The following is a 23,138-nucleotide window of genomic DNA, read 5'->3' on the forward strand; positions in this document are numbered from 1 at the left end:
CATGCTTATGTCCACACAGTGCTTTTTTTTTTTTTGTAAACAAAAGCAAAACAAACAAACAAACAAAAAGGTGCCGGTACTCCAGGGGAAAAACTCCAGGGCTGCATCTAGACTGGCATGATTTTGCACAATAGTTTTAATGGAAAAGTTTTTCCGTTAAAAGTATTTGCACAAGAGAGCGTCTACACTGGCATGTGCCTTTGGGCAAAAGATTTCCTTTTGCGCAAAAGCATCCGTGCCAGTGTAGACGCTCTCTTGTGCAAGAAAGCTCTAATGGCCATTTTAGCCATTGGGCTTTCTTGCGCAAGAAATTAACTTGTCTGTCTACACTGGCCCTCTTGCGCAAGAATACTTGTACAAGAGGGCTTATCCCTGAGCGGGAGCGTCGGAATATTTGCGCAAGAACCACTGATTTTGTACAGCACGAAGTCAGTATTCTTGTGCAAATACTTGTGACCAGTCTAGACAGGCGGCAAGATTTTGCGCAAAATCAGCTGCTTTTGCACAAAATCTTGCCAGTCTAGACGCAGCCCAGGGGAAAAGTTGTTGAGCTCTGACTGGGTGCCAGTACTGCATCTGTGTCCACAGCACTCAAGTCCACAAAAAGCAAGTCAAAAAGCACTGTGTCCACAGCACTCAAGTAGGAAATGTAGATGGAAGTTGATGTATAACAAGCTTACATTCATTATCAATTTCTTATTCTTACATGCTGATTAAAAAGCAAGATGGAAAATGAATTATACATGTGGGAAGAGCTTTTCAAAGGCACAGAGGGGAGTTAGGTGTCCCAATGCCATTGCCTTTCAGTAGGCATTGGGGGCTCAACTCTTTGTGCCTTGAACACCTTCCATAGGTCATTTTCTCTATCTCCCTTTGTCAGTATAGGATTGCTCTCTGCTGTAAGTTCTCTGGCTTTGTTCCTTTCAGTTTTAAATGCTTCAAATCAAGGGCTTCAGCCATCATTCTGGAACACTAATCTACTGTTTTAATAGAGATCATTGTTTCTGCATGTTTCCTGATATCCATTGTACATTTCCCCTAACTCCTTTACTTGTAGGGAGGATCCTATATAGTTGTTTACTTTATATTAAAAGCTCATCTCAATTATTCTGTTGTCAGTGTCATTCATGTTGTCGGAGTCTAGCTGAATGTTGACAATAGGTGCTTTTGTCTGTCATTTTTGGAATGCTTTGCTGTATTTTTTTTATATTTTTAAAATCTTTATAGAGCTTGCTACCAAGAATAGTTCTCTGAGCAGAAAAAATGTTCCTTGAAAAAAACATTTTGTGTGCATGATCATAAAATCATCATCCCTAAACATTTCTCTGCAATTCATTTATTTACAGTGATCACCCACAGTGCTACAGAGACATCATTCCTAATTCAGTCCTGAGCGCTCGGCAGCTGGCGTGTGATTGACAGGCCCAGAAGCGTGCATCTGATTGCTCTCATGTGAGTGTGATTAAAATGACTACCTTGGAATTCCTTGCCAATGGCAGTTGCATGTTTTTGACGTGCTGCCTTAGCGACTGATCCAAAGCCCATTGAAGTCAGTAGATAAACTCCCTTTTGTCTCCAACGGGCATTGGAACAGGTCTTGAATTTGTATACTTTTGGAGACACGATAGCAAGCTGGTTTCTGCACCGTGGTTCGTTTGTGGTGTATGAACTACTTGAATTTTGCAGTAATTACTTCTTGGAAAATGTTCTCACAGCTGTATCTATTTCTTCTTTGATCTTAGTAGCATTTTCCTGTGTCTTTCTGGAATTCTAAATTCTTTGCTTCCTGAGTCTGCTATTAATACTAAATCATATTAAGTCATGTGAATGAAATTTTGTGTCTGTGATGTTAGACTCCTGTTTCTTTTGCTCTTTATATCACAAATGAGTTCTGAAGGAACCACACAGGCAGTGGGGTTCAAATAATCATGTCTACTAAATAAACACAATATGCAAAGCTGAGTTACGTGGGCATACTGCTCTCTTGGCTGGCTTCTGGAACCAGAACCCAGTGAACACTGCTGGAGGGCTCACAACATAGCTGAGGAAATAGTTTCCAGTTTCTGTACAGTAATTATTATTCGTACAGTAATTCAGACTGGATATATACTGCAGAGTCCTGTACTTGACATTAATGCAGCGAGGACTTCTGTCAAACAAGTTCCTTTATTCTTAAATATTTGCATTCATGTATCAATTCTAGATCCGAGGCAGCTTTAATGGCTGCAGGCAGCTTTCTGTCTGGATCAGTTTTCAGAGACTTCATTGTTCTGTGCCTAAATCCCTTTAACAATCTGACCCAAGGAGATAAGGCCCAGGTTTTCAAATGCTCAGTAAGGCAAAATTGTCAGTGTCCTGAGCTCTTTTGAAAACAAAACCCGAACAAGCAAACAAACGAGAGTTACAGTAACACACAAACAAAAGGCAGTTATTGTGTTAAATTTTTGTGGTAGAAAACCTGAACATTTTGACACGAATATACCAATATCTTGAGAATTACTATTTTGTTCAAAAAGCCATCACGGTGGGGATGAGGGGGAGGGAAGGATGTTTCTATGTAAAATTGTTGAGTAGTTCTACTGGTGACTGAACTTGAAGACTATGCCATACGTATATATTTTTGGGAGGACATGGACATTTTTTCTTGAGATTTACATGAAGTATTGCACTTAAAATATGACTCCAGTGTCAGGAGGTATTAATGGACTCCATATGGATAGATCCTGTATGTGCAATTTCATTAACAATTGACATTTACCACCTTCGCTACCCAGTATTATCCATAGGTATGTCCTTTACTTAGAACAGCCATCGAGTGACTCATGTGGCACTTTAGGGTCTAAACAAAATATATAGAATTATTCATGTTTTTTCATGGATAAAACAGTAATTGCATCATCTGTGATACCAGTCAGTGGTAATTTTGGTAAATATAAATGTGTAAATGGAGACCACAATTGCAGAAGCAAACCAGTGTATTTTTTAGATCTGCTAGCGTATGTTTGTCCTTCCAAGAAAAAAAAAACAGTTTAGAGCTGCCTCTGGGTCCATTTCATGATACGGAATTTTCACTAAGGATGATGCTTTCTTGTTAAAGGCCCAATCCAAACTCTGTTGAAGTCAATGGGAGCAAAGTGGAAGGAGAACCAGTGGCAGGGGCATGCTTGCTCTGTGTTATGGGAATTCTGGGCTGCATAGCAGACCAGGTAAGGCTGCTGTGAGTTGGAACATTCTTGGTGTCTATCTGCCTTACAGAATAGGTCAGTGATTCCCTCAAAGCACTCCTCAAAATGGGTAGTGCACAATCAAGCCAGAGCCATCTTTTCCCTCCTCTCCTCTGGGGCTGACTTGATGTGCTGCATTTCACAGGAGACGTGGCACCAAATCTAGCTGTGGAACTCCTTGCCAGAGGATGCAGTGAAGGCAAGAACTTTAATAGGGTTAAAAAAACGAGCTAGATAACCATTGATGAATCTAACCTCCATGAATCTATCAGCCAGGATGGGTAGGAATGGTATCCCTAGCCACTGTTTCTCTGGAGGTAGGTGACAGGGGAGGAATCACGTGAGGATCCCTCTAGGGCATCTGGCATTGGCCACTGTCAGAAGACAGGATACTGGGCTAGATGGACCTTTGGTCTGATCCAGTACGGCCATTCTTATGTTCTTAGCTCCATTTCTTCAAAACAGGATGAGCTGAAAACTGTGGCCCACCCCCATCAACCAGTTCTTCAGCAGAATGAGCTTCCCAGTAGAGCCTGGGTCTTTGTGTGAGCACTGGCCTGCCTCGGTGCTGTGTGATTTCGATATAGGAGTTCTTTGTTACAGCCGAGCCCCTGGTGGTATTTTGTGTGGCCTGACATTTTTGGAGAGGTGCGAGTGTAAGCGCGGCTGGAGTTTTTGTTTAGTTTAATACCAGGCAAGCGAGTTCAGGAAGTGATATCATTCACCCTGATGCAGTTCGGAGACCCTTGAAAATGTGATGACTGCCTTTCACTGGCCACTCAGCCTGATTAGTGCTGTAACTCTGTTGCTCTGCAGCTTTAATGAAACTCAGAGCTATCTGGCCGCGGAAGCCAAGAAAACCATTGCATTATTTGCAGAAAGTAATGCATCGCTTCAGAAGGACCCAAAACAAACAAACCTGCTGTGACTTACCCAAAATTTGGGGTGAGAAACATATTTTTAAATTCAAGAATTACACTTAGGAATTACATGCTAGGAATGGTGAAATTGACACCAACTGACAAGTAACCTGCTGCTGTAAAAACTGTTTGGCAAGGTAAAGTTTAAAAACAATGGTGCTGGAGCTATTTTTAGGGTGCGGATGTGGAGCTGCATCCCCTCCCCTCCACCCTTTTCACACTCCTCACCACCCCAGACTGGGGTCACACCTACACCTGCCAACTCGGATGGACTGGACACCTCTGCTGCTAATGGCGTCTGATCTGGGAGAGTTGGCAACCCAGCCACAGCTGGAGGTGGCTGCAAAGTCCTGGGCGGACAGCAGGACCCAGAGTGGCAGCGCAGCCTCCAGGTCTGGAGGGCTGGATTCCATGGATGTTGGGCTGCAGAACCCATAGTAACAGTGGGCAGCAGAACCCCAAGGTGTGCTGAAGACGGTGGGGATAGCAAGACCTCAGAGGGGCTACCTGGTGGCTGGGATATTGGGCTGGTGAGACCCTGGAGGGGCTGCCTGGAGGCCAGGGAATGGGACTAGTGGAGCTGGTGGCAGGGCTGACCCCTGGGCATAGGGTGGAAAATGTGTGGGTGCTGCAGCACCCTCCACACCCCTTCTTTCTGCACTTACATTTTTTAAAAATTCTTTCTGCATAAGCATAGTGATCAAGTTCACTGCCACCTCTGTCGTGTGATGCAAAAAACCCTGGAACCTACTCACTACTACTACCCCATCTTCCTAGTGGGTGAGAACATATGTAACAGGTAGGAGAGGAAACATTCCCTTAGCTGTGCCAAAGAGATCTCAGCCCCAGCAAAAATGCATTCACTGGTCTTTTAGGGGATATTAACCTTCTAAAGCAGGATGGCCTAGAGATCCTCAAAGATACCTTGGGGATCTGAGCAAAGTGTTATGTAGAAGTTAGATCCATGGATTGGGAGTTGGGATTCTTGGATTTTATCCAGCTGCTCTGCTACTAACTTCTGATTTCTGTTCCCTAGCTCTGTCATTGTAACCTCTCGGTCACTAAAATTGAAATGACAATGCTTACCATTTGAACCTCATGGGGAGGTTATGATGCATAAGCGTGTAATGTTTCTGAAGCATTTTGAGACCCTTGGACAAAGCTATATAAGTACATAACCATCATCACCATCTGCAGGATTGCATTGGTAATATTCACCTCGTGCATCTTGTAGGTGTTTTTTCAAAATATGTTAAGATTTCTGGATGAAAGATGCTCTTGAGTGTTCTATGATTCTAGATCAGCTGGAAGCAGGCAGCACCAGATACCTCAAAAGAGTGTCTCTTCTCAGGACACTTCCAACCCAATTTTGTATGCCTATCAGCTTTAGACGATAGTACCCTTCAATGTGAATCAGAACCTGTGGGTGTCTATCCAAACTTAGCATGATCTCTGTATCGTTTGATGATCTCTATTTAACTGGTTTCCATTCGTGGCCTGATTCTGCCTCTCTTTCTCACATGAGTGAGAGCTGCCAGATCCAGCATGTTAAAGTATTTGGGTCTGATTCCCTCATACACTAAGGTCCCTTTATACATTTCAGGCAGTGAAAGGGGCCACAGAATGAAAGTAAATTAAAATTTATGTGTATAAATAAAACAGAGTGAAATTGGGCTTCCCTGATTTACTTAAGCTTTAACTGAAAAACCTTTGAGTCACTGCAGGCAGTTCTCTGGTTTAGAAGAGCAGATTGCCCAGACTGTAAGAGATTACCTGAGGCAAATTGTATCTGAGAGAAGATGCTTCTCCAGCACACTTGACATCCCTATATCTTTATTACATGCTCCATGTACTTGTCAGACACCTTCAGCATTGTTCTTTCATGAAAAGGATGAGAAACTTTAATTGTGACTTCTACGTTGAAAATATATAATGCCAAAAACTTATTACTAGAAGATTTATCCATCATTGCTCAGGTCCTTCAGGGGAGGGTGCTGGGAATGTGGGGGGCACAGGAGCCAAGGCAGGATCTTGGGATGTGGGGGGCTCAGGGCTAGGAGTGTGGGGGGTTCTGCAATCAGGGCAGAAGGTAGGGAGGCTCAGAGCAGGGGGTGGGGTGCCAGATTCAGAGCAGGGGGGTGGGAGATGTGGTGGGCACAGGAAGGGGTGGAGGATTCAGGAGTTAGGGCGGGGGTGAGGGTGGCCAGCGGCTGCTCTCTGGGGCTGGCCCAGGTTGGAGGGATCCATGCTGGCCAGCCTGCCAGTGGCATTGCTCCCCAAGACCAGCCCAGGAGGGTGGTGGGGCCACCCTGCTCAGCCCGCTGGCAGCATTGCTCCCTGGGGCTGGCCCGGAGTGGCAGGGGTGTGCTTGTTTGCTGTGCCCTGAGATCATTTTGCAGTATAACCGTCCATGCTGTCACAGACCTCCCTTTCTATTTTATGAAAAGCAGACACCTCCTATTGTCCTGGCCAAACCCTGACCTTGCTTTAAGTTATGATAAGATACCAAATGTGGTCGTCCTAGCCCTTACCATATAAGAGGAGTTCTTGAACAGACAGGCTAACAGACAGGTGGACACATTGACAGATAGACATGCACAAACTCTCTCAAATAAATAGTATATGTGAAACACATACAAATATCACACTTCTTGGTTTTGGAAAGTATTTGGGGGTAAGAAAAACTGCTATCCATCAACCAGTCTAATTTTGAAAGTTTGATATAAATTGAGATTGACTCCTATTGCAGAGCTGACACAAATTTGCTATGAGTTGGATACCAGCTGTTTTGCCAACAGGGTACAAGAGGTGCATAACTAGAATAGCATCTTTTTGCGGAAAGTAGTAATTACCATTGTTAAATGTGGGAGCCTGAGGCAGAAAATTGCAGTCCTTAGTTATGTGGCATGTGCAGTCTAAAACATGTCTGTGGAGCTTTGGCAGTGTTTTTACTGGTTTCTTTTCCCCCTGGCAAAGTTTAGCCCACCTGTTCTATAGCCTACTTGCCGTTTTGGTAGTTTCATCAGTGAAAGACAAATCTAAATATCTTTTCTTTTTGCCTTTCACTAAAGCTGACGATAACCTCATAATTTTTTGGCTTTGGAAAGGTTTGTGTAAATATTTGTTTTGGTTTCAATCCATTTAGGTTCAATCTCCAGCTCTCAAAATAAAACTCAGTTTCCCCATTTATTTATATTTGCTGAATTCTGCTGCTCATTTTTGACTTTTTATCATGTTGTTTCCATTTTAAATCTTTGGGCAAATATAAGTAATTAATAACCATGCCAAGTATATATGTAACCATGAGCATTTGCAATGACTTCGCCTCTGCAGCTTGCCTAAGAGATAATAAAGGATAATAAACTTTGATAGTGATAACTGTCTATGAAATTTGCACGGTGTAAAAGTTAAGGATGGAGATAAATTATGTAAGGTGCTACACTGGGGTCTACTTAAGCGTATTGAGGTCAGGAAAACTTAGGCTGAATATCAGGAACATTCTTTCAGTAGAACCTTTTAGGACCAGGTATTTAAACTGGAATCCATTGATCCCAGAGAGCTATTTAGTCACATGTTGCTCATACTTGTCAAGAGGAAAGCCTAGGCCGACTCCCCTGAAATGGAGGTGGAGTATCTTTGGTATTGGATGTGTCATTTATTTCAGCCTGATTTGTGATGAAATATGATATATTGAGATAACTGTCAGGGGTATCACAAATATACTGCAAGTCCCTCTACGTGGAACATGAAAGTCTCTGGAGAAGCATCTATTTGGAATTGTATATTGGGGAAATGAAGTTCTTATTGAAGTGCTGAATATGCAGAAGAGAGATGATATAGGGATGTAAGTGGTTGGCATTGATGGTGGTGAGAGAAGGGCAGAGTTAAGGCTGTGTGTTGAATTATAACGTCGTTCTTTGAACTTCTGGGAGTATCACATTTAAAAAAATCATATATCAATAAGCTTTCATAGTATAACAACTGTCTTTTTTTATTCACCGCCAACATTAAAATAAAGGACAGAAATGAAGATTCGACTCACTTCTCGTGAGTAGGCCTCAACCATTTCTTTTGTAAACATACACTTTTACTATCTAACATCTGTTTTTGAAATTATGAGAAGTATTTATATAAATCTGTTTTGCCAGGAAAGTGGCTGAAGAACATTTTGTTTTCATGAATGTGCAGAGAGGGTATATCAACAAACAAAGGTTCGTACACAAAATTCAAAGAACAAAAGGTGACCAGAAGACATTCCTCGTTCTTTGGCTAGAAGTTACTCACTGTTTGGCTAGCTTTCTGCTCTCACGTCAATACAAACCTAGACCAAGTTCCAGAACAGCAGAATTTGGCCCTTTTCTCTGTGCAGTTGAGGCTGGGTATGCAAACTTATTGATAGCAACTGTTGGTTGTAGGCACAATCGAAATAAAGATGTGCATATGGTGCCACGGTACATAATGGTTGAGCTAATATAGCTGCTGTCTGTAGCAAAAAAGTAACATTTCCAGATAGGGGTGTGACACAACTTCTAAAGAATTTTAAAAAAATAAGTTTATTGTACACAACTGACCTAATGACAATGGTGCAGTCATAGGCTGTGTTAGCCATGCTTACAAAAAGTGGTATGATTTCACAATCAGGAATTATATTTGAGTGTTCTCAGACATATCTAGGAGATCTCATAGCGCCTTTCACAAGAGAAGAAATGGTAGCCCTCATATCTCAACCAGATGTTTTTTTTATTATTATTATTATTATTATTATTATTATTATTTTATTATTATTATTCTGTCTATATAAAGTCCGTCTAAATTTCCAAATGTAAAAGGTATTTTTCTTCATTTACTGTTTTTAATCTGTTGCATATTCTTGCTGTAAAACTGCTGTGACCTCTACCCCAGAGGTATCTGTATTTCAGTGGTGAAGTGATTGTCTCATTTTCCCTCCTTTATATAGGAAACAGTAGGAGCTATAGATGCGGTATTCACCTCCATTGTTTCACTTGTTACCGGGATTCCTTGTAACATTTATGAGAGGTATTTATGAGAGGCTGAAGTGGAATGAAACAGGAAGGGGCACTCTTACTCCACTAGCCAAAGAGTTGGGGAACTGTTGTATGGCACTGTTCACTCAGGCAAGAAAGAAGACGGGGAACTCTCTGCTTTCAGCAAAGAGGGGGAAGTTTTCCACTTAGGTTTCTGTACTTTAACTTTTAGGATTATGCCCAGGAGAGGGCAGGTTTTGTCACCACTTAGATGGAGAGTCAATGAATAATGAAGAAAGTGAGTGGGATGAGGAGGAGATCACTAGGGCAGAATTTTGGTATTTAAGTGCAATCCTAATGAATCATAGGACTTAAAGGACCTTGAGAGGTCTTCTCATCTGGCTCCCAGCACTCAAGGTAGGACTGACTATTATCTAGACCATGTCTGGGCAAAATACGGCCAGGAGGCCAGATCCGGCCTCCGAAACCAGCAAATCTGGCCTGCAGACCACCCTGCCAGGACCCTCAGACACGCAGCTGAGGGTGAGGGCAGTGCAAATCTTTTCCCCCTCCGGAGCTGAGAGCCACATGGAGGGAAAAAGCCTGCAGTATAAAATGAGCGGGGGCTGCAGCAGCCAGGGAGCCCAGCCTGCTTGAGGGTGCTGCAGGTAAGTGTCTCCCAGTCAGAGTCTGCCTCTGGCACCCCTGCCCTTCCCACATCCCAATTTCCTCCCCTAGGTCACCATCCAAACCCTCTGCACCCCGCTGGCCCAGGTCAGAACTCCCTCCCAGACTCTGTACCCCCTCCTATACTTCTCCCCAGGCCAGAATCCTCTCCTGAATCCTAACACTCTCCCAGACCATGAACCCCAACCCCCTGCACCAGGTCACCACCAAAACCTTCTGCAGTCTGCACCCCCTTTTTCCTTCTCCCAGGTCACAATTCCCTCCCTGATTTTGCACCTCCACCTAGATCCCCTCCCCCAGGTCAGAATCCTCTCCTGCATCCACACACTCTCCCTGACTTGTGGCATTTAATTAAAAAAGGGGAACTATGCAAAAATGAGGAGGTTAGCTAAACAGAAATTAAAAGGTACAGTGACTAAAGTAAAATCCCTGCAAGCTGCATGGACACTTTTCAAAGACACCATAATAGAAGGCCCAACTTAAATGTATACCCCAAATTAAAAAACATAGTAGAAGAACTAAAAAAGATCCACCGTGGCTTAACAACCGTGTAAAAGAAGCAGTGAGAGATAAAGAGGCATCTTTTAAAAAGTGGAAGTCAGATCCTACTGAGGTAAATAGAAAGGAGCATAAACACTGCCAAATTAATTGTAAAAATGTAATAAGAGCCAAAAAGGAGTTTGAAGAACAGCTAGCCAAAAACTCGAAAGGTAATAATAAAATGTTTTTTAAGTACATCAGAAGCAGGAAGCCTGCTAAACAACCAGTGGGGCCCCTGGATGGTCGAGATACAACAGGAGCACTTAAAGACGATTAAGTCATTGTGGAGAGACTAAGGCTACGTCTAGACTGCAAGCCTCTTTCAAAAAAGAGTGTCTAGACTACAACCAGTACTTACAAAAAAGCAAGCCGCTTTTTTGAAAGAGAGCACGCAGGCAGTCTGGAGGTTCTCTTTTGAAAAAGCACAGTTTGCATTACATAGCACCTTTTTTCAAAAGAGCACTTTTAAAAAAAGGCGTTATTCCTCGTAACATGAGGTTTTCCACGGTTGTAAAAACTGCCACATTCTTTCGATTTACTTTTGAAAGAACATGGCAGCAGTCTAGACCCGGGGAAAAAAAGGACACTTTTTTTCAAAAAAGCCCTGTAGTCTAGACATGCCCCAAAAGAATTCTTTGCTTCAGTCTTCACAGCTGAAGATGTTAGGGAGATTCCCAAACCTGATCCGTCCTTTTAGGTGACAAATCTGAGGACTTGTCACAGATTGAAGTGTCATTAGAGGAGGTTTTGGAATTAATTAATAAACTTAACAGTAACAAGTCATCAGGACCAGATGGCATTCACCCAAGTGTTCTGAAAGAACTCAGATGTGAAATTGAGGAACTATTAGCTATGGTTTATAACCTATTCTTTAAATCAGCTTCTGTACCCAATGACTGGAGGATAGCTAATGTAACACCAATATTTAAAATGGGCTCTAGAGGCGATCCTGGCAATTACAGACTGGTAAGTCTAACGTCAGTACTGGGCAAATTAGTCAAAACAATAGTAAAGAATAAAATTGTCAGACACACAGAAGAACATAATTTGTTGGGCAAAAGTCAACATGGTTTCCTTAAAGGGAAATCCTGTCTTACTAATCTATTAGTGTTCTTTGAAGGGGTCAAAAAACATGAGGACAAGAGGGATCCAGTAGATATAGTGTACTTAGATTTCCAGAAAGCCTTTGACAAGATCCCTCACCAAAGGCGCTTATGTAAATTCAGATGTCATGGAATAAGAGGGAAGATCCTTTCATGGACTGAGAACTGGTTAAAAGACAGGAAACAAAGGGGGGGGGGAAATAAATGGTAAATTTTCAGAATGGAGAGGGGTAACTAGTGGTATTCCCCAAGGGTCAGGCCTAGGACCAATCCTATTCGACTTATTCATAAATGATCTGGAGAAAGGGGTAAACAGTGAGGTGGCAAAATTTGCAGACGATACTAAGCTGCTCAATGTAGTTAAGACCAAAGCAGATTGTGAAGAACTTCAAAAAGATCTCACCAAACTAAGTGACTGGGCAAAAAAATGGCACATGAAATTTAACGTGGATAAATGTAAAGTAATACACACTGGAAAAAATAACCCCAAGGACACACATAATATTAGTTAGCTACAACTAATCAGGAAAGAGATCTTGAAGTCTTTGTGGATAGTTCTCTGAAGACATCCATGCAGTGTGCAGCAGCAGTAAAAAAAGCAAACAGGATGTTAGGAAACATTAAAAAAGGGATAGAGAATAGGATGGTGAATATCTTATTGCCCTTCTATAAATCCATGGTACGCCCACATCTTGAATACTGCATACAGATGTGGTCCCCTCATCTCAAGAAAGATCTACTGGCATTAGAAAAGGTTCAGAGAAGGGCAACTAAAATGATTAGAGGTTTGGAATGGGTTGAATATGAGTAGAGATTGAAGAGACTGGGACTTTTCAGCTTGGAAAAGCGGAGACTAAGGGGGGATATGATAGAGGTCTATAAAATCATGAGTGGTGTGGAGAAAGTGAATAAGGAAAAGTTATTTACTTGTTCCCATAACAGAAGAACTAGGGGCCACCAAATTAAACTAATAGGCAACGGGTTTAAAACAAATAAAAGGAAGTTCTTCACACAGCACATAGTCAATCTGTGGAACTCCTTGCCTGAGGAGGTTGTGAAGGCTAGGACTATAACAGGGTTTAAATGAGAACTAGATAAATTCATGGAGGTTAAGTCCATTAATGGCTATTAGCCAGTATGGGTAAGGAATGATGTCTCTAGCTTCTGTTTGTCAGAGGGTGGAGATGGATGGCAGGAGAGAGATGACTTGATCGGTACCTGTTCAGTTCACTCCCTCTGGGACACCTGGCTTTGGCCACTGTCAGCAGAGAGGATACTGGGCTGGATGGACCTTTGGTCTGACCCAGTATGGCCGTTCTTATGACCTAATACCCCAATCCTCTGACCCAGGTCACAACCCCCTCCTTCATCCAAACTCCCTCTCAGACCTCACATTGCCTCGTGCAACCCAGTCTCCTATCCTGTGCACCCTTCTGCACCCAATCTCTACCTTAGACCCCACATCTCCTCCACAAAAAAGTGCGGCCCTTGACCCTTTTCCAAAATCTTGGAGTGTCCCCACCCACCAAAGATTATTGCCCACCCCTGATCTACACCATTCCTGACAAGTGTTTTTCTAACCCGCATTTAAAAATCTCCAGTGACTGGGACTCCACAAATGTCCCTAGGCAATTTATTCCAGCGCTTAACTATCTTGATAGGATTTTTTTCTTTAGTGTAACCTAAACCATCTGCAATTTAAGCCTATTGCTTTTTGTCCTATGTTCAGAAGTAAACATGAACAATCTTTCTCCTTAGTTCTTGCAGCAACCTTTTATATACTCAGGGCCACCTACAACATTTTGGCACCTGAGGAAGGGAGCTCAAATGACACCCCCATGTCCGCTTGCTTGGACCAAAACTTGGAAAGGTCTAAATTCTCTGGGTCCTAGTGGTGCCCCCCCTCCCCAAGAGTCTGGCACCTGAGGCGGCCACCTTATTTAGCCTCATGGTAAGGCCAGCCCTGTATGTACTTGAAAACTTTTAGCATGTCTCCTCTCAGCCTTCTTTTCTTCAGACTAAACAAACCCAGTTTTTTCAACCTGCCCTCATAGGTCATGTTTTCTAGACCTTTAATAATTTTTTTGCTCCTTTCTGAATTTTCTCCAGTTTGTCCAGATCCTTCCTGAAATGTAGCATTGAGAACTGGACACAATTTTCCAACTAAGGCCTAGTCAGCATTGAGCAGAGTAGAAGAATTACTTGCTTATAACATCCTTGCTTAATACATCCCAGAATGATGTTTGTGTGTTTTTGTTTTTGTTTGCAATAGTGTATATTATTGATTCATCTTCAGCTTGTGAGCCACTATGATCCCCAGATTTGTTTCTTCAGTACACCTTTCTAGTTAGTCATTTCCCATTTTGATTGTTCCTTCCTAAATGGAGTACTTTGGTTTTATCCTTATTGAATGTCATTCTATTTACTTCAGATCATTTCTTCAGTTTGCCAAATTATTTTGAATTTTAATCCTATCCTCCAAAGCACTTGCAATTCCTTCCTGCTTGGTATCATCTGCCATCCTTATAAGTGTTCTCTTATCTAAATCATTAATGAAGATATTGAACTGAACTAGATCTAGAACTGATCTCTGCAGGTCAACACTCGATATGCCCTCCTAGCTTGACCATGAATCACTGATAACTACTCTTTGGGAAAGGTTTTACAACTAGTTATGCATCCACTTTGTAGTAGCACCGTCTAGGTTGTTCTTCCTAATGTATTTATGAGACAGTCATGCAAAACCATATCAAAAGCCTTACTAAAGTCAGGATATATCATGTCTACCACTTCTTCGCCTCTAGCCACATGACTTGTTACCCTGTCAAAGAAAGCTTTTAGTTTGATTTGACATGATTTGTGTTTAACAAATTCATGCTGACTGTTACTTATCACTTTATTATCTTCTAGATGTTTTTTAATTGATTGGTTAATTGTTTGCTCCATTATCTTTGAGTACTGAAGTTTAGCTGATTGGTCTGTAATGTCCCAGCTTGTCCTTATTCCCCTATTTATAGATTGGTACTGTATTTGTCCTTTTCCAGTCCACTGGAATCTCTCCCTTCTTCAATGACTTTTTAAACTTGATCACTAATCGCTCTGATAGCTCATCTATGAGCTCCAGCAGTATTCTAGGATGTATTTCATCCCACCTAGGTGACTTGAAGACATCTAATTTGTCCAAGTAATTTTTAACATGTTCTTTCCCTCCTTTAGCCTCTGATCCTACCTTATTTTCACAGGTATTTACTATGTTAAATGTCCAATCACTGCTAAACATTTTGATGAAAATTGAAACGAAAAACTCAGTTAACACTTCTGCCATTTCCACGTTTTACGTTTTCATTTTTTGCTCACAGGGGAGTATCTTCTGGGATTAGTGGCTCATTCAAGTATGACTGAGAACTGCTCTTAGAGCACATTCAGAGCATGGAACGTCCATGAATGCCAATCAGAGACAGAGTGATGTGTCCAAGGGTTATAACAAAACAGTGTCCATCATGTCCAGCCACTCAGTGACTTATGACATATACTAGTGCTGTGCTCTTGCACCATCCTGCAACGCCTGCTGCTTAAGATGGTATTAGTTTAGTGGATGCTAACCATCCAAAAACGTTCATTATGCCCTGCAGCCCTCCTGGTGGCTCACAGCTGTTCTTTGATAATTCCCTCAAGCCCCTGCAAACCTGAGTCCTAAGGATCAGATTCTGTATCTCTTTCTTAGCCTTCATGTGTGAGGCAACCCATTTGTTTCAGAGAGACAACTCAGGAAGTAAGGTATTCTTCAGCATGAGAAAAGATGGCAGCATCTGTCCCAAAGTGACTGAATACCAAGGGCTAGGATCAAGCAAATGTCATTGCAACCTACCTTTAAGCAGTCCCACTGATCGCGGGTGTGAGGTATTCTTCAGTGTGAGGAAAGCTGCTGGAATCTGGCCCCGAGAGAGCACTCATTTCCCCTCGCTCCTTTCCTACCCACCCAGAACACATTCCAGCAAGAGTGAAGCTGTGAGCGGTGCATCAAAGTAGGGCTACCTAGTAAGATAAAGCAGACTCTGCTTTTCTATCAGTGTTAGTCCTATCGTAGTCCTGCAAACAACAGTTTGGCTTATAAGAGATAAGCAAGCTCAAGTACCAACCAGACCTAACATTGCTTAACTTTTAAAGCCTTGCTCGAGGGAGTCAAAATCCATTTATTTAAAAAGACTTAATTCCCAAGCAATATGACTTATATACAGCAACCACATAAGCTGCGGCTGTAATACAACGTACATATGTTTGCTCTTTAGGAGATAAGAAGAGTACAGAACAGGAGGTCATTTGACGTACAACCTGAAATTTTGTTTTTTGTAATGTCCCTTGTAACAAATACAGTTTAAGTGGGTTTGTTTATATGGCTTGGTATTGGTAAGGCCCAAACTAACCTTATTTTACACAATGTGGCTTTTTTCCCAAATTAATCTAAAATATTTTAATCCCTCTGGAGTTTCTTTATCCTTTGCATCTGTGTTATAGTAGAGACACATTTTTAACATTTCTTTGAGAAAATTACCTTTCTTTCCTTCCAACTGTACTTGGTGAGGTCAATGGAGCACGGTTACACTCTATTTAAACATCTGAGATTCATCACGTATCTGCAGACCAGAGAGAATCATCATAAAAAGTCTAATGAATTGCAACTGTTAGCCAAGCAACCAAGTCCCCTAACAGACATTGGGCATTACAAATTAAAACAAAGAACTCATGCAAAATGCAGTCTTGACACTTCAACTTTGTACAGTGAAGAATTAGACTCTTGGAAAAGATGGTTAAAGGAGGGGGTAAGGAAGTCTTGTGAGTGTGAAAACAATCTGATACTTTATCCTCTTTTTGCCATGCAGGCTTTTCTCAGACTTGCCCTGTGTGACTGCTGTAAAGGGGAGTTAGAAGCCTACTTGCCTCTGTGGACCAGGCTGAGCCGAAGGAGAAAGCTAAGAAAGGCGGCTCTTGCTTCCCTGAGAGGGCACATTGTCTGAGCCTCAAGCTAGTTCTAAACCTGCATAGCTCAGTATTTGGCTTTGTGTTTGTTTTTAGGACATTTTATTTTTTTACTTTAGTGAGAATTTTATGGGACAAGAATTATCCTACCCTCCAGAAATTAAATACCATGGAAAGGCCAGAGCTTGTGCTATTTTAGTCCCATAAAAGCCTTCCTAGGGCATTATAAAAGCCTGTGATCTCCTACAGGTGCCAAATTTGTCACTTCAATGTTCACGAAGACTAGACAAGACTTTGGGTTTTTAAGGTCTCTTCTAAAAGACTCATTCCCACTGTAAACTACAGTAAAACCTGTGTTATCCGGCACATTTGGGGATTTGGGTGTTCCGGTTATCTAAAAATTCCAGTTGTCTGAGGGGTCCCATTAACCTAGGAAAAATCAATGGACAATAATAGTAAAACTCAAGTTTTTATATTAGTAGTTTTGTAGTGTGAGACAGTTGGTCTCACATTTCTATTTTGAGTTAAAGATTATTAGTACTTCTGAAATAAAAAATTGCTAAGCCAATCATGGTAAACCTAGCCAGGCCTGTGCGCCTGAAGATGTGACAGTATTGTGGCTGGGGGCAAACCGGTTAACAAAGTTTTCTGGTTAACAGAGTGCCGGATAACAAAGGTCTTACTGTATACGGAACATAGTTACTTTACCTGCTTCACAAAAAGATGTGGCATCCTCTAGGATGGAGGAGAGATGGAACTTTGTTTCAATAGACATAAAGGGGTTCATTTATAAATTGTTTGTAAGAGGTTTAAAAATACTTAATTTATGTTCAAGAAATGTATGTTTATTAATTGTCATAAAGGCGAAAAGGTGGTTAAAACCGTAGTTTATCTCTAGTGCTTTCTACTGATACCCTTACAGCCACATGTAACCCACATCACTTGAGTCATAAAAGAAGTTTATAACCGCTAGGAATAATTTATTAAACCTTTATAACAACTTATGAATTGAACCTTAATTCCTGTAACCAGGAATGGATTACTGGAAGTGTTGGGCACTAGTGGAGGCTTGCAGACTGAAGAATGCAGTCTGTGCAGAGCAGTCATGGCATGACTATGTTACAAATTCCTGATTTAGTATTGATAAAATTCAGACCTCTGGATGTAGTTTAAGGCTGTTAGTTAGATAGATCCCTCAGGCCTCCCACTTCATTTAGTGGTCACATGAGGTGGACCTGGCTAGTCACTGTTGAAGGATTAACTGTTGGAGAAAAAACTTTCAGATCATTAGGAAGCCCTAGACTGCCCATTCCTTCATCAGTTGGGCATTTCCCTAGAAGGGGGTCTCGTGCAGTTACGTTGTGCAAAGGGATGCAAGAGTTAAGAGCCGTGGAGGGGAGTATGTATCATAGAAGTCTTGACAGAGAAATCTGCTCTGGGGAGTTTGGGTGCAGATGGAACATAAGCAGGCCAGGAGAAGGGCAGGGATGGAAAGGTTCCCTCTGTGCAGATCCTCCTATCCTCATTCCATTGTGTTTGTGTGGGTACGGAGGTGAGGGTGTGGGAGTGAGAAGGCCATGAAGAAGGCTTAAAAGGTTGCTTCAGTAACCTCTGTGGAAGTTCTGTAGTTTTCAGTGAAGGAATGCCTCCTTCCACGAACCTGCTTTGTGAATGTCTTAAGTATTCAGGATGAGCATTGGAACAATGGCTTTGGGATTTGCCCGTAGTCCTAAAACAAAGAAATGCAGCACAGTTGCCACTCAAGATCATCTAAAGTTACTGTCAGTTTTGAAGGTGTTTTTTCAGGAGATGACACACATTATATGACATGATCTGTGAGTTGCACATTATTTTTGACTATATATTTATTGCATAGGACCCACCCTTTAAAAAAAAAATCATGGACACTTCTGCTGTAGCTTTTAGCTTAATCTTGTGCAAATTCTCATCAGTAGCACACCTGTCAACTGGCAAGGCCCAAATTTGGGACTCCATAGGTGACAGATACCAAATGGGAAATACTTAACCATTATTCATGCAAGAAATCTAAGCTCAATAACAGCACAGAACACTGAGAGCCAGGACTGGTGGCTGTAAACAAACTTAAGGGACCACGGGAAACTTGGCCACACCCAGGATAAGTGGACATCTGGCTAACTAAAATCATGCTGGATCATGGATGTTGCCGGCCTATAGAGATTCAACCTGTATTGCTTTATGTTACTGAAACCTCCACCTGAGAGCATCTAGCAGCCTCTGCTTGTATTGAAACTGGTGCTGCCCTTGAGCATCTTGCTGTGCAGTATAGGCCACTGGTGCTTGCAGGGATATGGGGGTAGATAGGGTGACCCAGAAGGGCCGGGACATGTGGGGGCACCCTGTTTAGCCATTATAATATTGGTGGGATATAGCCCAGCAGTGCACCTCCTGAGTGCTACCACGAGTCACCTGTACTATGTGTTGTCACCTAGAATCATAGAAAAATAGAGCTGAAAGAGACCTCAGGAGGTCATCAAGTCCAGCCCCCTGCCCAAGGCAGGACCAATCCCAACTAACTACTGCGTGCTTTAGGGTATGTGTTCTTATTTTATTGTGGACATGTTTCCAAAGTGTTCACATATTGCTGTTAATTTAGCTTTGTGCAGAGGTATATGTGTGATATTTAATATGAACATTAAAGCGCTACTTTAACTGTGTAATTAGCACCAGTAAAAACATGTTGTGTGTTCCTGGAAATACAAGGAAACCTCAAGAAATGTGTCTTATATTTCCAGTTATTGGAACATGGCTGGGAAGCAAAGGACAAAGATTTTACTGGAGACAACCCTCTTCTTGTGCTTATGGAATCATTTAAATTCATACTCTCTGACTAGACAACTATCAGCATTTACTAATAGCAAAGAGCCAACCTCAGAGATTTGATTTAGTTCAGTTAAGCCTATGGATGTTTCACTGACATTTATCCAAACGTTTTGACTAGACAGGGGATGAAGCCATGAAAATTGTGTGTGGATTTTGAGCACCCCAGGGGTTTATTTTGGGCCCTCATAAAGATAAATGCCATTTGCAAACTTCAGGTCTGTGACAGGATTTCAAATAATCTCAAAGTTCACAGATGTTAGAATCTGGGGTTCTGTTTTGACCCCTTCTCTAACCCTTACACCTTCCTTCTCCACTTCCCATCTTCCATCCTGAAGCATTTCCAAGTCAGATTTTCCCCCAGTTCCAACCTTCTATTCCTGTGACCCACAGACACCATCTTCCCAACAAGCAGAGTCCTGCAAATACACAGATATTACACTTTTATGTCCATGGGTATCTACATCCGTGGATGTGGATATCCATGTTTTTTTTTCCAGATATAGATGTGGATACAAAAATTTGTATCTAGAATCTTACAAATTTGTGGATATCCACTATATATCTACAGATCATTTTTGAAGATGCAGATGTGGATACAAATTTTGTCAGAGGATTTTAAGGATATCAGCTGAATGGGTATATCTCAGACTGGACACTAAATTTGTTGCATCAGCTGCCTTATTAAGAACTTGAGTGCTCTGGAGTTCCCCTGGGTCAGAAGACCCCAGAGCATACATCCATCACCATTCCAACATACCACTCTTACTCTGGGACCCTAAAATGCACAAAATTTGAAGACCGCATTTAGCAGCAATTGACAGAAATATTGTGATTAAACACGAGTGACTAATTTTCAAGAAATAAAGAATCCAACAAATTTAAACTTTTTGTGAATTCATGGCTGCAAAGAGATTGAAATGTGCTTGAATTTGCTTTATATTTGGCATTGACATACACAAACTCTACAGGCTGATTGCAAATAGTTTGCTGCATGTGTTCAATACTCAGTATTCTGAATCTGAGCTGTGTTGGTCAGTTGGGTCACAAAAGTTACATGGTGCTTTTTCTTATTCTTAATTGGGTAAACCTAACACTTGTAATCATGAAGAAGGCTTGAGGACTCTCAGGGAAAATTACAGTTCAGTGAAAGGCAGCAGATGCTGAGATATGGAATTTTTTAGGAAATGTTAAACTTTTCCTTTCTGGACCACACAGGTCTTGTCCAAGACAAAATTCCTAGAAAACTTAAGCAGCTGTGAGATTTATTAGCTTGATGTCTAGTTTAAATTTTATCTTCTCATGTAACAGTCACCCAGAGTAACTGCCTACATTTTTGTGCTCTTAATGGTAACTGTACAGGGGATGATCAAATCCTCATCTGTCTTATTTAACTTAAGCTTGGCCAAAACTGTGGTAAAGGGTTTTGGGAACACTGCTCCTCCTTCTGTGTTAAGCAGTGTGGAATCCTATATGAAATATACTAAGAGCATTCTATTTACTGAACTGTTAAGCTCTGGCCCTTGCTACTAAGTATTTGCCTGTGCATATGTAGTGTTTGTTTGGAAAAGGTACAGTCAGATCCCTGTCATGCTTGGTTAATTACATCCCTGCAGGAGCTCTCCTAAGGAGTTTTGGAAACACTTGTTATCCTGCTGCTTCAAGCAGTGTGCCATTCTGCATATAACATGACAAGCACACTACACTTACTGAGCTGTTATCTTCTGCCATAAGTATAGCCTATTTCACAAGCCTCCTCTCCAGTCCTTGGTTCTCTGGTGACTCTGTCGCTGCAGTAGCCTTCACATGAACATGAGGTACTGGGATATATATAGATCACGACTTGCATTTAAAAAAGTGACTAAAGATTTTGGGAGCTTCCATTTCTGGGAAGGAGGCCTGCTTTTCATAGGGAGAGTGGGTGTTGCTTTCAGAAAACCGGGTGCCTTTAAGGTTTCTTAAGCAGGCCACCCTAAAACAGACACCAGAATCACGTTTGAAAATTTTGGTTCATGTACCACAGTTTGAAGTGGGTTTGCATGTGCCTGCAATATGTTCTACTTTTCTGCCTAATTATACCACCGTATTTTGAGTGAGCGATTGGCCTTCAGGGCCTACCTGCAAATGAAGATGATGTGAGAGGTCTCACTGAAGACTAATATCATTGCTTGGCAAGAACCAAATGGGTTTAATTTATTAAAGTTAGGAGTTTTTGAAAATTGCGAACTGAGCATCCACAGTAGAAAAATATCATGAAGTCTACATGGGAAAATTCATAGTTTGTGGGCTTCCGTAGACTTCCATGAAGTTCCTATATACATTAATTTGACTCCAGGCGCACACTTTATGCGATATGCTCTACATGTGTGTTCATCTAGGTAGGTGTGCAACTGTCTTAAATACACACTGGTTTGTGCAAGGAATGCACAAGTGTAGTATGCAAAGCCATCAGCAATTGGTAGTTCTGTCAGCTGAATTGTTCGCATTCAAATTGGTTAAACGTTCTTTGGGCAAAGCTGGGAGTGAAATTAACAAATTAATCTAGGAAGAAAGTGTATTGATTCATCTCTGTGGGTTAAATTGTTTAAGATAAGAAGAACCCTCAAATCTTAAGGAAGTTTTGGGGGATTCAGCATAATGGAAAATTAGACCTTACTGCTGTTGTATATCTTAACAGAAAAAAAGGCTGAAATGCAAAAATTTAGCCATATGCGGTATGCATGGGACCTAAGTAATATATCCTATTTTTTTACAACTACATGTGTAGCTTAATATATCAGTGTTTGTGCTGTTAAATGGATTCCAGAAATCATGCAGAGTCTGCACTATGGCTGAGTTAATGTTGTTATTGGAATGACACCTTCTTTGCATTTCCTGACTCTTTATTTTTTTTAATTTTCACCTTAATGTTGTATTAATGCAGGATCTGAGAGATGAAGAGAAGGATCATGAACGGAGTGGAAAAAATGTTCATAAAACCTTCTCACTCAAAAATAAAGTAGAGGTTTAGATATATGATTAAAACATGGGAAGCAGATTTAACATGCATGTCAATGAAAGACCAACAACACCGCTGTAAATTTGGTTCTGTGTGGTCAGTTGCGCTGCATGTTTCCATCCTGAGCTGCAGCACCCCTCTATTAACAGCAGTTCTAAGCCCTCGCTGCACTCTGCTAATGCACATCTGCCTATCAAGATAATCTTAAAAAACAACCAATGGTCTGGTAGCACTTTATCACTAACAAAATATGTAGATGGTATCATGAGCTTTCGTGGGCACAGCCCACTTCTTCAGATGACTGGAATTGTAATTCCAAGGACAAGAAACTGTCTTGTCACAAACCAATTCTACAAAACAAATACACAGAGAGGCGTTGGAATTACAATTCATTCACAAATTCAGTTCTCATGCTGATGACCTCCTCAATCGAGATAACAGATGGCTGGGATATTATCAACCTAACATTCAATTAAGGTGCCAACAGTTCTTTGTGTAGATTCTTGCATTAGTACCCTTCCTATCTAATTGCTAGCCTATGATCCTTTTCTCCTTCTTTTGACTATCCAATCTTTAGGAGGTCTGAGAAGTTACCAGTTCTGCCTACTTGTTTTTCCCTTTGATATTTTCATACCCTCTGCTCCTTGTTTCACACCTCTTTCCTTTTTTCCCCCCCTTCCCCTCTCTCCCTTCTCCCTTATTTTTTGGGGTCTGCACATCCTAAATTCAAAACTCTGGTTATCTGAAGAAGTGGGCTGTGCCCATGAAAGCTCATGATACCATCTACATGATTTGTTAGTTTATAAAGTGCTACCAGACCATTTGTTATTTTCTAAATTTATTCT

The 23,138-nt window shown here is 41.4% G+C and overlaps 1 protein-coding gene across 6 annotated transcripts in view; it reads left to right on the forward strand.

Moving 5' to 3' along the window:
* The window catches only part of CALD1 (caldesmon 1), a 246,686-nt gene that overhangs the window by 95,860 nt on the left and 127,688 nt on the right, over positions 1–23,138 (forward strand). For 5 of the 6 annotated variants that reach the window (XM_075897309.2, XM_025190909.3, XM_025190911.3 and 2 more), the window contains one exon: positions 1,347–1,452. The exons of the other annotated variant lie outside the window; for it this stretch is intronic. The gene's annotated coding sequence lies outside the window, so the exon portion shown is untranslated. The remainder of the gene's footprint in view (positions 1–1,346; positions 1,453–23,138) is intronic. 6 annotated transcript variants of the gene reach the window in all.

Source organism: Pelodiscus sinensis, chromosome 1, assembly GCF_052426305.1.
Source record: "Pelodiscus sinensis isolate ZL-2025 chromosome 1, ASM5242630v1, whole genome shotgun sequence".
Taxonomy (NCBI): Eukaryota; Metazoa; Chordata; order Testudines; family Trionychidae; genus Pelodiscus; species Pelodiscus sinensis.